Source organism: Mirounga leonina, unplaced genomic scaffold (assembly GCF_011800145.1).
Source record: "Mirounga leonina isolate KUSES-001 unplaced genomic scaffold, KU_Mleo_1.0 Mir_173, whole genome shotgun sequence".
Lineage (NCBI taxonomy): Eukaryota > Metazoa > Chordata > Mammalia > Carnivora > Phocidae > Mirounga > Mirounga leonina.
Genome location: NW_023270447.1, coordinates 75,535,570 through 75,550,525, shown reverse-complemented (window position 1 = coordinate 75,550,525; position 14,956 = coordinate 75,535,570). Strand labels below are relative to the sequence as shown.

Sequence of the window (14,956 nt, the reverse complement as noted above, 5' to 3'; positions counted from 1 at the left end):
ACGGCTGAAGGACTGCCACCCTGAGTGAGAGCTCTAGCAGACGCTGCTGTTTTGTCAGAAGACACAGAAGAACCAATCATGAATTCCCCTGGATCATTTAAATTTCACGTTTGGTGAAAGCTCTCATCTGCTAGCAAATGTACTTCTGACATTCTCCTGCTGTCACCTTCAAACATCTCTGTGACCAGATATCACTCTTTAAACCCAGCTACTCTTTTTTTTTTTAAGGTTTTATTTTTAAGTAATCTCTACACCCAATGTGGGGCTCAGACTCATAAGAGATCTTGATCTTGGGGTTGTGAGTCCGAGCCCCACGCTCCACTGACCGAGCCAGCCGGGCACCCCTAAAGCCTGCAACTTTTTTGCCTCTTGCCTCTGATGAGATTCCTCGTGACTATATTACTACAACTGGTCCACTGTGGACTCGTGGACTAGATCTTCAAGAAAGCCCTACCAGAAATGCTGAATAATTTGGTTCACTGACAGTTCTTATTTAAGGGTTAAAACAGGAAAATATCAGCAGGATACTCTGTAACCAGCTACAGAGAGAACTGAGGCTCATCCTCTCCCTGAGGCCTCTGCAGCTCAACATGTTGAACTGTTCTCATTTCTTTTGTATAGTTGACACACAATGTTAGATTAGTTTCAGGTGCGCAACATAGTGATTCAACAAGTTTATAAGTTTTGCTGTGCTCCCCAGAAATGTATCTACCATCAGTCACCACGCAATCCTATTACAGGACCAATGACTACATTTATTCCCTATGCTGTACCTTCCATCGCCATGATTTATTCATTCTATAACTGGAAACCTCAACAGGCTGGACTTTTGACCTGAACTAGAGCTTGCATTCCAGCAAGAGACAAATGTCTGATATGACATAATGATAGCAGGTATGCATTTGTGGTGCGCATGGTTTTGGTATGCTTTCGAAACAACGATTTTTAACCTCCTCTGGCCAAAAGATTAAAAATAGCTTTTATGCGTTAGAACTATTAGACTCTATTCTATTACCAAAGTCATTAGCTAAAATTACAAGTCCTGGCCACTCTGCAACAAACACGGAGAAAAGCAAAGGCAACCATATATCACACCCTGCCGCAAAAGCTGTGGCTTTGCCAAGCTGTTCTACCCTAAAATTAATGTTCACTTCAACCGCTATTGGTGATTTAAAAGAAATAACTAAGGATGCTCAAGAGAACGCCACCTTTAAGGAAAAGAAAAGACGATCAAATCAAATTGCAAATTTGACTCGACTATCCATCTTTGGTCTGGGTCAGATGCATGGCCTGTCCTTCCTGATTGTGCACAGAAAACTACTCCAAAATTAGTTCATGAAATGACCCACGGGAGCACAGAAAAAATGATAAATTGGGGAAAACAATACTTTTTGGAACCCTTCCCACAAAGCTGCATCTGAAATCTATCAGCATTGTCCAATCTGTCCAAAACATAAATCTGAGAAACCTATTCACAATTCCATGGGGCACTTCCCACTGCCTTCAGGACCCTTTGAGGTATGCCAATTGGATTTTATCCAGCTGCCACCCTCTCAGGGATGTAAATATGGGTTGGTAATGATTTGTATGTATGCCCATTGGGTAGAAGGCTTCCCCTGTCACAGAGCCACTGCATCAGCAATAGCCAAGTTATAATTAGGAAATATCAACTCCCAATGGGAGAATCCCATCTGAATTGCACAGCAATCGACGGACCCATTAGTGGGCAAATAATTAAGACAATTTTGATATTTGGCCTATGTTACATTTTCATTAGTAATCAGGATTGGCAGAAAGGACAGATGGTATAGTTAAAACCCAACTAGCTAAATTTAGAGAAGGCTTTAACTCACCCTGGCTTAAGTTACTGCCAATTATATTGTTAAATTTAAGGTGCACACCTTTCAAAAGACATAAATTATTGTCCTTTGAGATCATACCTGGGAGACCTATGAGATTAAGTTCAGGAGTTCATGAACCTTTATTAATTAAAGGATAAAGGCTTGAATATTATAAGGGGTGATAGAGGCCTTAAAGAAAATGCATGCTTGGTAGAAAAGTTCTCCCACAGAGTGCTCCCGGGAGACAGACATCCTACAGCACCACCTTCAACCTGGAGATTCTGTCTATTGGAAAAGACATCTCCATAAGGATCCTTTATAGCCTCAATGGAAAAGACCCTACCAGGTTACCTTGGACAAATCCTTGTGCAGTTAAACTCAAAGGCATTGATTGTTGGGTTCATGGTTCCCATTTAAAGAAAGCTCTAATACCTGGTGGGCAATCCATCGCTATCAGAAAATTAAAACTTATGACATCCCAAAAGCAGGTGACATCTGAGTAGACAGCTATCCCAAGACTCTGGACCAGGCCTGTATATTACAATTTCAAAAAAAAATTTTTTCATCATACTTTATACTCTCCTATTCCTCTTATCCTATGATTGTTATACCAGCTCTACTATCCAAAGTTTTATTCACACATGTAACCCTGATCCTTGCATTTCTGATTGTAGAAATACTTGTCTATATTGGGGAGTTCTATGAATACTTAGGTGCCTAAATACTTAATATTTAAGGAAACTTGGCTATATGAGCATTTTATAGGACGATTAAGCCAGTTGAAATATTTGCGATATTACTCCTTCTGATTGGAATTCTCATGACTTTTGATCTTTGACACAAGGTCAGGCTTCTCTGCTGGTGGTAAAATACCCTCTTTAATAAACTCCAGTTCTTTAGAACTGGTTTAGGTTAACACAGATACAAATGTGAGTTTGCCTCACATTTGGCCCCAAAGCCCTGGAGCTCTTATATTAATTTCCCCAATAGAGATGGGCAATAAATCCACAGAAAATTCACAGCCCAAGTACAATCATATAATTTTTAGAAATCATTTGGTTGGGTTTCTGTCTATCCTATGGTGTCCAGTCATGGATGGACAACTGATGGAAATGTCTTTCTGCAGTAGGCACACTCATTTGCCCAAAATAAAAATCAATCCACCTGTTGAATATGTGGACAGCTTCCTCTCTCTAGCTTGTTAGAATGACCATGGTGGATACTACCACTTCCTGGGGGGTGATTGGAAGGTCCTAATGCAACACATCAAGGAAGAACATGCTGAGATTGGTATCCTTAGTACATCTGACATCAGTAACCCTAATCCAGAAGCCTGGCCTACAGCACACACTATTAATGACACAGGACGTAAGTATTCTTCTTCTGTTAACCAAACTATGCAGGCAGCCCACCAACTTGTTAACCAAAAGAATCCTAAAAATATGACTGTCAGAACCATGGGTGGCTATACCCACATTCGGGATGGATTTATGTGGTTTACCCCAGGATATGAACATTTGAACACCCAGGCACCCCTGTGTTGGGAACAACAACAACAAAATCACTCTAAACAGAACCAACCCAATTACATCCAAGATGTGGGATGGATATCTGGAACTTTGTGAGCATTCTGTTATACTGAAGGAAAGTGACTGGTTTGGCACTGATAGGTCACGCTGTCCAGGTGTTTACTGAGCAGCCCTGAATGGAGCTCAGTGGTTATGTGGCATGGATCTTAGGCCATGATTTCCACCTGGATGGTTAGATCATTGCACCCTGGCTTTCCCTGGGCATGAGGGAGAATTCATCCCACTGTCTTTGTTCTCTGTGTTGGCCAAGATGTTATGATGTATACAGAGGCTTTACCAAATTTACCCAACAAGCTTTAAATGACAGCCAACAAAGAGTATTATGTGTTCTCACCCAATGAATCTGCTATCATGTCATCTTTACTAAATCGTATGAGAAAACAAATAGATGCCCTAAGCAATCCTTGTACATGTCATTTTATATCTGTGCAATTGCACCTGTAGCATAAATCCCCAGAAGTGTAATAGCTGAGTCAAAGAGTAAACGCCTTTGTAATTTTTATAAATATTGCCAAATTGCCCTCCCTAAGGATTGTACCAATTTTCAGTCCTACATGACCTCTCCATTTGGTCTGGGTTTCCTCAAAGAATGGTGACTGGGTTCAAAAAACAAGCACCCTAAAAGAACCAGGTGGAATCTGCTTCCCCTTTTATGACTTAGCCTCAGAAGTCACATGGTGTTACTTCTTCCGCAGTCACATATTCAAGGATTAGGGGTATAGATCTTACATCTCCTTGGGAGGTGTGTCAGTGTCACATTGTAAGAATAGCACATAGGATGGAAGATCTTTCATCTTGGGAAATTCAACTGGCCACACAACGTGTTCTGTTCTTTGTTACAAGCTTATAAATCTATGTAAAGTATAACTTGAACAAAGAGCTCTTCTAAGACTTCAAAAAATGATGAAATTGTTACCATGTCCCATGAAAAGAATTGTGCTAGATATTTTGTTTGCTCCTTTAGAACCACCTTCCACCAGTGTCCACTCTGTTCTGCACCCACGAGTGCTGGCCTCTATGGACTGCATCAGTAAGCTCTCTTGCTTATTGCTCTCTTCTCACTGGATCCTTCCAACGAGTGGCACCTACAGAAGATAAGAAGTCTGGGAGAAATGAGGTCAGGATATTTATTCCCTGCCTGGATTATGGGCTGGTTTCTTTAGTCATGGCTTCCGTCTGAAGACCTTCTCCTAGCCTATCCTTCCCTCACCTCTTTAGGATTAGGGGTAGCAATGGCTTCCCCCTGCTGCTAGCCCTGGAATGCTTCACTTTCTTTTGCTGGTTTCTCTTAACCCAGTCTACAACTCTGTAAACAGTCCCTTCATTAAACTCTCCTTAATTATGTGGTTTCAGTTTGTAGGGTTCTGACAAAATATTTTGTAAAACCTGTAATTCTGATGTGATCTTACTGTAAATAATTTTGTCACTGACATTTCTGTATACCTAAAGAATGTAAATACATGTAAGACTCCTCTGTCAAATCGTCCATGATACAGAAAAATAAAGGCCTAGATTTGCTTCTTTGATAGCGGTTAAGAAATTTGTCTCATTTAAATTAATGGCATTAAACAAGAAATTCCACATTTATTTAATTACATGTATGTAAATGCAACAAAGAAGAAAGTATGAACAGCTATAAGAGGGGAAACTGACTCTTCGGGTGGTGGAGGTTAAGGCTTCCCTGAAGAAAGACATTTAAGAAAACCGCAGGCAGGAGAGGGGCACATCTAATGCCAACTGATAAAAGTCAGCAGTTACTCATCATTTGCTATGGGCCAGGTACTAGTCACAGATACTTCACCCATATTATCTAATTTGTCCTCAAACTACTGTGACATGGGTATTGCTTTACTGTCTTTTTCATAGATGATGAACCAAAGAATAGACTAGTTAGTAAATAAATAAGAGCGATTATACAGTTCATTATTGAACGAGTGGACAGGTATATGAAGAATGCTGTTCTGTGCAGAATTTTCAGAAGAAAGTCAAAGCCTCAAATTAATCCAAGAAATCTTTCTGCATCACGAAAATGCTCCAGATACCAAATAATCCCCAACCAATCTGTTCACTCATTCAACAGTATGAAATTAGTTCATACCCTGCACCAGATACCGTTGGGGCCACAAGGAATCAGCTGTTCCCTTGGAGCTCACGTTGTACTGAGCGGGGCGACAATAAACTGCTAGGCAGGGATTAAAACAGGGTGACGTGATGGTAACCGTGAATCTGCTTTGTATTTGGTATTCAGAAATCTAAACTATAAGGTCCGTCAGTTAATGGGCACAACTTGTGCTATGGGTCGCTTTCTCACAAATTGGTGGTTTACTCTCCTTTCCCCTCTTCCTCCTCTTTGCCGTCCGGACGGCGCTGACGCCGGGTCTCTCCTCCGGTTTTACCCGCACCGCCCAGGTGTCGCTACTCCACGCCCCTGCGCACAGGCCTGGCCCAATCGGATGCCGCCCAGGGCTGCGACGGGCGGTGATTGGTTCCTCATCTCCCGGGAGACGCAGAAAGGGGCGGGGTTTTCCCCCGAAACCTGTGGCTGCAGGCTGCCGGAAGTGAGCGAGAGAGTCGGAAAAGTTATTTGTTGTCGCCGGAAGTGTGAGGGGTAAAGCGCAGCTGGTTGATGGCCGCTGAGGCTGAGGTTGAAAGGGTGGGTGGTAGGCTTTGCCCAGGGGTTGGGGATAAGGGCGTCTGCGGCTAGAGGTTTGGCCTAGACGTAGAGGCGATGCCAGGGAGGGAGGCGCCCACACCGTGGGTCGGGACGGCGGTGAGGGCTCGGCCCGGCCCGGCGGGACCGGCGGGGAACCGGCCCCGGCCGTCCCGCCTCCAGTCGGTCCTCCTCGCCGCAGGTGCGGGTGGACAGCGCGGAGGAGGGGGAGCTGCCCCTGGCGGCAGCCGCGGAGCTGGCCGCCCAGAAGCGCGAACAGAGGCTGCGCAAATTCCGGGAGCTGCACCTGAAGCGGGTGAGTGGCCCCCGAGGAGCCGAGACCTGTCACCCGGGCGGCCCGTGCGCGTTGGTGGAGGGACGAGCAAGCCGCCCCAGCGCGCCTGACCCGCGGTGCTGAAGCAAGATCTTTCCCGGTGGTTTCGACCCTGGTAGCACACTGGAATCACTCTAGAACTTTTTAAAAATGCTCATGCTTAGGTCTCACTTCTAGAATGTCTCACTTAGTCCGTTTCTGGACCCAGACACTGGTTTTGTCTGTTGTCGCACAGCAAGTTGGCCACTCACTCATTCATCCTAACACCCTCCTCCCCACTCACCCCCGAGCTCCTGGTGTGCCATAACCAACTAGATAGGGTGGATACAGTGGTAAGTGTGGTAAGACTCCTGTCTGGTTATGGAGGCAGGTCCATAACCAAAAACTACTCCACGACTTGGTAATGGTATGTTAGAGGGAGGAACAAAGTGCCTCCGAAATTCAGAGAAGAAAAAGACAACTGAAGACTAATGGGACAGCTAAGCTGCTTGAAAGATGAGTAGGATATTATCAGATAAGTAAAGGAGTTGGGGGAAGAGGTGTCCAAGCAGTAAGAATAAGTGCAAAGGCAGAGGATCCTCATTAGGGTGGGAGGCCTGTAGGCAGCGGGGGGACAGGGTATGTGTGAGGAGTGTCGTTATCTGTATTTGCCCAGAAAAACTCAATTTAAAAGCTAGTCAGGCACACATACTTAATTTGAAATACTGTGTAAAGAGTAGGCTGGACGTTATGTGAAGAAGTAATAATATAATTCAAACATCATGCTTTTGTAATCTTTAATAGATCACTGGATCTAGGTAATCAGTAACTGCAAACATCACAAAAAGGGAGAAGATCAGAGATTGTGTGTCTCCTGATAGAAGTATATAACACTAGTTCATATAAGTAGACTTGTTAAATATTACCTGAACTGAATGGAACCACTAGATCTAATGACCAATTTACAAGAAATACAGGGGTCAACGGAGCCTGTTAAAGGACATCATAGGGAGGCAGCTAGCACTTTGGGAAATAGGACAGTCAGCCTAATCATTTTCACAGTCCTCAAAAGAGCAGGGGTAAAAAAGATGGAGAAGGAAACTGTAGATTAAATAAAACTTAAGAGATGTATTGACTAATCACAATATATGGAACTTGTCTGAATTCAAACTGTAAAAAATAATGAGCACTTGAGACCATCAGGAAAATGTGAACATTACAGGATAAGAATTATTTTGGGAATGTGATGGTGGTATTGTTAAAAAGGTATCAAAGGGGCGCCTGGCTGGCTCAGTCAGTGGAGTATGCAACTCTTGATCTTGGGGTTGCGATCAAGCCCCACATTGGGTGTAGAGATTACTTAAAGGGGATATTAAAATATTCATAGATAGGGGGAAAAAACCGCCAGAAATCAGGAAATTTGGTCTTGGTCTAACTCTGCCACTAACTCTGTGATCTAAAAACTTTCTCAACTTCATAAATATTAGATTGGAGTCTCTCTCCCATCACCTTCACAGTTTATACATGTGACCACCTGTCCACTTGCTCAGTGTTTATCTTTAAATTGCTGTTTAAATGTAATATTACTATTTAAGATAGGAATTTTACATTTTTATGTCTTTATATGTTCTCTTTTCTTTTTTTTTTTTTAAAGATTTTATTTATTTATTTATTTGACAGAGAGAGAGACACAGTGAGAGAGGGAACACAAGCAAGGGGAGTGGGAGAGGGAGAAGCAGGCTTCCCGCTGAGCAGGGAGCCTGATGTGGGGCTTGATCCCAGGACCCTGGGATCATGACCTGAGCCGAAGGCAGACACTTAACGACTGAGCCCCCCAAGCGCCCCTATAGGTTCTCTTTTCATCTTTTCTGTTTCTGGGGGTTTTTTGAGTTTTTTGTGTTTTATTTGTTTTGGGTTGGGGAGGTCATTTTGTTTGATTTGGTTGGAAAAAAAGATTGTTTTTTTTCTGTAGCTTCCCATAGTCGGAAGGATTTTGTGGGTTGCATTCTGATGGTGTCTCCTACCCTATTTTTTTTTTTTTTTAAGATTTTATTTATTTGACAGAGAGACACACCGCGAGAGAGGGAACACAAGCAGGGGGAGTGGGAGAGGGAGAAGCAGGCTTCCCGCAGAGCAGGGAGCCTGATGTGGGGCTTGATCCCAGGACCCTGGGATCATGACCTGAGCTGAAGGCAGACGCTTAACAACTGAGCCACCCAGATGCCCCTACCCTATTTGTTTTTAAAAGGTGTTAGGAAAGGTGTTTTCAGAAGTGTTAAACCCATTAGTTGCTGAGAATTTGTCTTGGACCCAATTTGAATTAAGAGACATGAAAATGGAATCACCTTCTCAGTGTGTGACTCAGTGTCATTCAGTAGCATCTAAAATCCTCTCAAGTCTCTCCAGTCAGTGGAACTCATGCTGTGGGAAGCCCTGTTTCAATCCAGTCCTAAAAGACTTGCTTACATCACACAGCCAGAGAGTAGTCAAGTCCATATATCCTTCAGGCTTCTTACTTCCAAACCATAGCTCTTTCCATCCCTACCACCTGCTTCCTTGAAAGTAGTAAAAGAATATTTAAAGTTATAGGAATAGGTGTTGACTTCCTCATCTCCCCCTCCATAAAATTCCCCCAACACGAATACACACGTAAAATTCTCTAGTGACTCTCCGCCGTTCAGGATAAAATCCAAAGGTCTGCTTTGGATGCCTGCCGTACAAGAAGACAGGTAATGTCTATTTAGATTTGTTTCCATACCTGTGCCGACAAACTTTGTGTGTTCTGGTGGTAGAATGAAGCTTGAATGTTAAATCACCAGGAAGTTGTGGAGGAAGATAAAAGACTTAAATTACCTGCAAACTGGGAGGCTAAAAAGCTCGTCTGGAATGGGAGCTGCAGGAAGAAGAAGAGAAAAAAGTATGTACAATTCCACCATCCTCACAAGCTGTGGATTCCAGGATTCTCTTGTGTTTTGCCGAGGCGGCATATGGCATGGAAGGTGAGCACTCTGGCTCTGAGAGAGTTGGGAGACTAAAATGTGTAGAACACGTAACAGCAGTGCCTGGCACGTAGAGTGGCATAAGCAGTGGCTATTAGAGTAAGAGCCTAAGCTACGGTAACAAAAGCTCCAACAATAACAAACTGTAGGGGCGCCTGGGTGGCTCAGTCAGTTAAGCGTTTGCCTTCAGCTCAGGTCATGATCCCGGGGTCCTGGGATCGAGCCCCACGTCCAGCTCTGCTCAGAGGGAGCCTGCTTTTCCCTCTCCCTGCCGGTCTCCCTGCTTGTGCTCTCTCTCTCTGTGTCAAATAAATAAATAAAATCTTAAAAAAAACCCAAAAACTATAAAGCTCATGAGTCTCTCATGTATCAGCTCCCTGTTGAGCAGCCCAAGTCATCTGGCCTGATCCAACTGCAGGGAAGGTTGGGAAATGGGCAGCCATGAGCTAGGAAAGGAGGGGAGAAAGGATTTTAATGGACACCTAATGTGTCCACCATGGCTGTTTTTGGTGTCAGTGTTATAGAGGTTTTTGGTTTTTTTTTTTAAGTAAGAAATGCAGCTCTGATGGGTTGTTGTTTTTTTTTTTTAAGATTTTATTTATTTATTTGAGAGAGGGAGAGGGAAAAGCAGGCTTCCCGCTGAGCAGGGAGCCTGATGTGGTGCTTGATACCAGGACTCTGGGATCATGACCAGACACCCAACCAACGCAGCCACCCAGGCAACCCTAGATGTATTACTTCTTACAGATCATAGCAAATTGCACACAATTTTCTTTTCAAGCTAGTCAACTTAAACAGTCTTGATAGCAGTCTTTAGGCCTCTCTTGATTTTAAAGGGATCAAAGAATTATATAAGGGAATAAAACTAATGTTTTTTCCCCTTTTTAGGAATGTGCAGCAAGAGGGGAGGACTATGAGAAAGTGAAGCTGCTGGAGATCAGTGCAGAAGATGCAGAAAGATGGGAGAGGAAGTAGAGGAGGAAAAACCCTGACTTGGGATTCTCAGGTAAAACTGGCTTTTACTTTATTGAATGGGCCTCTTAATAACAGGTCTAATAATGCCCCAACATCTAAAATAGTCTGGATTCTCCTTTTAGATTATGCTGCTGCTCAGTTACGCCAGTATCATCGGCTGACCAAGCAGATCAAACCCGACATGGAAACTTATGAAAGACTGAGAGAAAAACTGTAAGTGATTTAATGGTATATTCTTAGCATGTTACCTGGAAGGACTTGAATTTAAGAGTGCTGATTCTGGAGCTTTGCTTCCTGGCCTTGGGTTCCAGCTCCACCACTTACTAGATGTGTCACAGTTCTTCTCCCTGTTTCCTCATCTGTATACAGGGAATAATAGTGCTTACCCCATAGGGTTATGGTAAAGATTAAATGAATTCATCCCTACAGTGTACTTAATGTTTGGCACATAGTGCTGTATGCAGTCTCATCATCATGATTACTGTTGCTGTTACTGTGTCCCTTACCTATGCAGGATATCTACTTTGATCAGGTGCAGTAAGCAGTGCTAAGCTGCACTTGCTCTTTCCCTAAGACAGGTAATGTGCTTAAGATCACAACTTTTGTTTTGTTTTTTTTTTAAGATTTTATTTATTTGACAGAGAGAGAGATAGTGGGAGCAGGAACACAAGCAGGGGGAGTGGGAGAGGGAGAAGCAGGCTTCCCGCTGAGCAGGGAGCCCGATGTGGGGCTCGATCCCAGGACCCTGGGACCATGACCTGAGCCGAAGGCAGATGCTTAACGACTGAGCCACCCAGGCACCCCAAGATCACAACTGTTTTAATAGGGATAGTGGAGTAGAGTAGAGAGAGCTCTAAATTGTTCAGAGCACACCATGTTCTCATTCAGGCTCTCTCACTGTATGACTTGGTTGGGTTGAGTCCATTAGCCTCTGGTCCTCAGCTGGTGCCTCACTTGAGCACTAGAGTAGATGATTTCTTAAGTACCTTTTTTCAGGTCTGATTTCTATTTCTTTGAAATCAGATATGATCCCAGAGGTTTCCATTTTTGACCACTAAACATTGTCTAGTTCTGCTGGTATAGAATCTTTATAGTGTTACTTACACCTTGCTTTTTCTCAGTGGAGAGGAGTTTTACCCAACATCCAACAGCCTCCTTCATGGAGGAAATTGATAGGATGGTCATAGACTTGGAAAAGCAGTAAGTACTATCATGCAGCCTTAAGTTTTAGTACTGATTTCATGCCTCATGACAAAATTAACTGTGGTCTTGAAGTGTAGCAAAAGGTAGAAATTAAGGAATGCCTGAATTACTAGTTTGAAGAGTGGTCTCATCACTATTACTTGTATGTTTGTGTTTGAATAGGGTAATTATTAGGCAGAATCAGCAGTATATATATGAATTCTCTCAAAGTAGTGTAATGTCACTGCTCTTGTATTTTCAACATGAGCTTGTGTTCCCAATCTTAAAACTAAACCATCTGACAGTACTATTAACTTATAAAATTCATTAAAGTTCAATGAACATATTTCTTCAAAGAATTTTTTTCTGAAGAGATTTTCAGTCTTAAAACCAAAAAAGAGGGGCGCCTGGGTGGCTCAGTCGTTGAGCATCTGCCTTCGGCTCAGGTCATGATCCCAGGGTCCTGAGATCGAATCCCACATCAGGCTCTCTGCTCAGCGGGAAGCCTGCTTCTCCCTCTCCCACTCCCCCTGCTTGTGTTCCTGCTCTTGCTATCTCTGTCTCTGTCAAATAAATAAAATCTTTAAAACAAAAAAAAAAAAGAAAAAGAAAGCAGCTTAGAATTTTGTATATGTTTCCATTACTGATTCTACTCTTAGTTAACTATTTGGGCATGTGTTATTAAAATCAAAAAAAGAAGGCAATTTTGAATTGTGTCAATTTTTTTTCCTTCCTCCAGAATTGAAAAACGAGACAAGTATAGCTGGAGACATCCTTATAATGGTGATGCAGACATCGACTACATTAATGAAAGGAATGCCAAATTCAACAAGAAAACAGAAAGATTCTATGGGAAATATACAGCTGAAATTAAACAGAATTTAGAAAGAGGAACAGCAGTCTAATCTCCTTTAGGAACTGTTTTGACTGCCAAATTGTAACAGTAAACCAGGACTATTACCTTTCCTTTTATAATTTGTAAAGTGTTCTATGACTATGTATTTTCATGCTTATATATTTATTATTCACTCATTTCAGAAAAAAAAAAGTCATATATTTATGTGTTCAGAATGTGTGCTTCATGTGTGTACTCTGCTGCGCTTAAAACTCCTGGCTACAAACGTGAGTCATCATCATCCTTGTATTTGTCCTATGTTTGGACTTGACCTAGAATTGAACTTGGGAGCTTCAGAGATAGAATGCTAAATTGGGGCTAATTTTTCTTGTAAGCTATGGTAGGTGGTGAAAGGAAGGGGACAGTGGCTACTGGAAATTCACCCTGGCCAACCCTCTCCAGAAGTAGTCACAATTAACAGGTGCTAGCCTATCCTATGCTCTACCCCAGGGCCCAGGTACATTTATGGGGCAAGCCCAGAAGGTATGAAACTGATCCTCTAATGACATTTTGTAAATACATCACTTTCAAAAGCAAATTTCCCATGGAAGAAAGTAAATAAAACATTTGGTCAAAGTATTATTAAAACTTACATAGTACAATTTTTTTTAAAAAACCTAATTGAAATTTTATTTCAACTGTAACTGAAAAATGAGGGCATGTAGTTTGAGTGGTAGTTATGGGAAATATAGGACAGAAAACCTGAGTAAAGGAGGTTCTTTGTGCCAGTTTATATGAAAAGAATAGGACTGGTATCAGTAAGTTGGGCACACCAGTAGCTCTGATTTAGTGAATGATGGGCTGATTAAGATGGTAATGTAAGTGCTACTAATAATGGTATATTCAATGTATTGTGAATAGGGAAACTTTAATGTTGTACACTCAAATATAGAATGAGATAGATCTATATATACTAACATGAAAAGATGCTCATATCCAAAGAGTTTGTATAAGGCATAAAAAAAAAAAAAAAGTGGCGCCGGGGTGGCTCAGTCGTTAAGCGTCTGCCTTCAGCTCAGGTCATGATCCCAGGGTCCTGGGATCGAGCCCCGCATCGGGCTCCCTGCTCAGTGGGAAGCCTGCTTCTCCCTCTCCCACTCCCCCTGCTTGTGTTCCCTCTCTCGCTGTGTCTCTGTCAAATAAATAAAATCCTTAAAAGAAAAAAGAAAACCCAGCATGTACATCATACTATATATGATTGCCTCTGGGGAATGAAAACAGAGGCAGTAATTTTACTTTGACTTCCTTTTAAAAATAATGCAAGGGAGGGACCCCTGTGTGGCTCAGTTAGTTAAGCGTCTACCTTCAGCTCAGGTCACGATCCCAGGGTCCTGGGATCGAGTCCCGCATCTGGCTCCCTGCTCCTTGGGAGCCTGCTTCTCCCTCTGCCTCTCTGTCTCTCATGAATAAATAAAATCTTTAAAAACAAAACAAAAAACAACCAATGTGTTTAAAAAAAAAATAATTCAAGGGACATCTGCCTTTGGCTCAGGTCATGATCCACGTAGGGCTCGTTGCTTAGTGAAGAGCCTGCTCCTCCCTCTGCCTGTGCCCCCTTCTTGTGCTGACAAATAAAAATCTTAAAAAAAAAAAAAAATAGTAATTCAAGAAAGGAAGCCTGGGTGGTGCAGTTGGTTAAGTGTTCCACTCTTGGTTTCAGCTCAGGCCATGATCTCAGGGTCCTGGGATTGAGCCCCATTTCAGGCTCCCTGCTCAGCGTGGAGTCTGCTCGAGATTCTCTCCCTCTCTCCCTCTGCCCCTCCTGCTAGTGCTATCTCCAAAATAAATCTTAAAAAAAATTCAAGACGAATACACACCTATGCTGCTGTCTCCTCAAAAAAACTGATCACCTGCTTTATGTGGCTCTCCAGTATTTACCAAGAAAACATTTAGTACCAGCATACTAAGGGAAAAGAGGAGGGAAAGATTAGTAAGGATAGGTTTCATAGACATCATAATCTGGATTTAAAGGAAAAACAGGAGCACCTGGGTGGCTCGGTTAAGGGTTGCCTTTGGCTCAGGTTATGATTCCAGAGTCCTGGGATCAAGCCCCACATCGGGCCCCCTGCTCAGGGGGTAGTCTGCTTCTCCCTCTCCCTCTACTAGACCTGCTGGTGTTCTCTCAAATCTATAAAATCTTAAAAAAAAAAAGCAACACGGATTTCTCCAGAGGAGAAAAGCACTCCCCAACAGTCACTGCTGCTTAAACCAGAAGCGCAGATGTCAGTAGGATGTGAGGATTACTCTGAAGGTGACTGGGTGGATGGTCAAATAGGCAATATTGTAGAAGTTCAACATAGGAAAGGTGCATTTTGAAGAGCGCAGGAGTAAGCACTGGAAAGGAACTCGGGAAATTCTCAGTTAGTAGATGGTAGAAGGCAGCATGGAGGAAATTGCTAAGAGCTTGTAGAGAGAGAAGCAGGCCAAGGATACAATCCATCAGTGGGCAAAGGACAAGGAGCCAGTGTAGAAAATGGAAGAGGTCAAAGGAAATAAATGCATGTAAATCCCT

General features: G+C 42.7%; 1 long non-coding RNA gene across 3 annotated transcripts; it reads left to right on the top strand.

Annotated features, from left to right (window-relative positions):
• The first annotated feature begins 5,960 nt into the window (after positions 1-5,960).
• Positions 5,961-13,422, top strand: LOC118019867. Of its 3 annotated transcripts, none has more exons than XR_004681763.1 (6): positions 5,961-6,038; positions 6,283-6,396; positions 9,186-9,392; positions 10,281-10,398; positions 10,490-10,580; positions 12,289-13,422. It is a non-coding gene; the product is annotated as an uncharacterized LOC118019867 (long non-coding RNA). The 3 variants fall into 3 exon arrangements; XR_004681765.1 differs by having other exon boundaries at positions 6,020-6,074; XR_004681764.1 differs by having other exon boundaries at positions 6,025-6,083.
• The last annotated feature ends 1,534 nt before the right edge of the window (positions 13,423-14,956 follow it).